We start from the raw sequence: 1,216 nt of genomic DNA on the forward strand, positions 1-1,216 counted from the left end.
CTAACTCTCCTCAGCTTCACTAACTCTCCTGACGATCCACTTTCTTACTGATGGCTCAAACATCGACAATCAACCAAAAACATTATATAATTTTTATATCTTAAATTATTTGAATATAAAATATAATTTTCAATTCTCTATTTGAGGTGAGGAACTGTTATTTTAATGTGAATAAACACGATAACACATACAACAATATATTGTACAAAGAGGATTTTATTCAAGGAAATACAATCGATTATTACACTTGTTTTGTTTAACATTCCCAGTAACAAATACTTTCCACGCATGAAAAAAGAAAAGAAAAGAAAATGTACAATATAAAATTTTATTTAACTTTGCCATTATGATTTTGAAGTAAAAAATAATTAATCCACAGATTTTTTTTAAAAAATAATAATAATTAATGAATATGTTGATCAATTGACCCTGTTGCAAACCAACCGGACCTCTCCCGGCGTCCCAGGAGGCGGGCGAATTGCTCCCATCTTGACCATCGCCGCCGCGAAGTCCCTGGCGAATGCCGCCCCGTTGACGCTGTACCTTCTCACCACCGCGTCTTGCGAGTTGCGACCTGCCGATGAACTGCGCCTGGTCCGACTGCAGAAGCACCCTCCGCGCCACCAGTTCCCGGTAGTAACCGTTGTCGAACCGGTACGGCATCTCGCTGTCGAGCGGCGCCAGAGCGCTGCTTCCGCCGCGCGGGCAGGTTCTCCTGCGGAGGGCGGCGAAGGTGGCGTTGATGTTGCGGTCGTTGTAGATGTGGTCGTCAAATTGGGAGCATTGCGCTTGGCCGATGGTGTGTGCCCCGGAGAGGGCCGTCATTTCGCGCGGGGTAAGGCCTTTGCCATGAAACATAGAGATGAGGACCGAAAGGTCGGAGAACGGCGCCGGGAGTTCGCGGTTGGCAGCTCCCTGGTAGGTCGCCAGAGAATCCCGGCGACCCAATCTTACGGTCCACGTCGGCCCGCCAAGCTGCATAGAAACCACAGCCATCCGATTAATTATCTTGCTAATAGCTGATCGATTAGCCTTGGAGAACGATTTAGGTAGCTAGGCAACTATGAGCTAATTACTTGTGTGTCTTGGAGAGAAGGCAAGTGAGATATATATATGTGTAAAAGATCATTTATCTTTGAATGGATATAAAACATGGAAGTAGAGCCATCAATTTGGGTTGGACCCGTCGAGTTGGTCCATCCCACCAAACAATTTA

The 1,216-nt window shown here is 45.5% G+C and overlaps 1 pseudogene; it reads right to left on the reverse strand.

The window, feature by feature from the left end:
• Positions 1 to 419: 419 nt before the first annotated feature.
• Positions 420 to 996, reverse strand: LOC122004123 (annotated as a pseudogene).
• Positions 997 to 1,216: the final 220 nt, after the last annotated feature.

The sequence above is a fragment of the Zingiber officinale genome, chromosome 7B (assembly GCF_018446385.1).
Source record: "Zingiber officinale cultivar Zhangliang chromosome 7B, Zo_v1.1, whole genome shotgun sequence".
NCBI classification, from domain to species: Eukaryota; Viridiplantae; Streptophyta; class Magnoliopsida; order Zingiberales; family Zingiberaceae; genus Zingiber; species Zingiber officinale.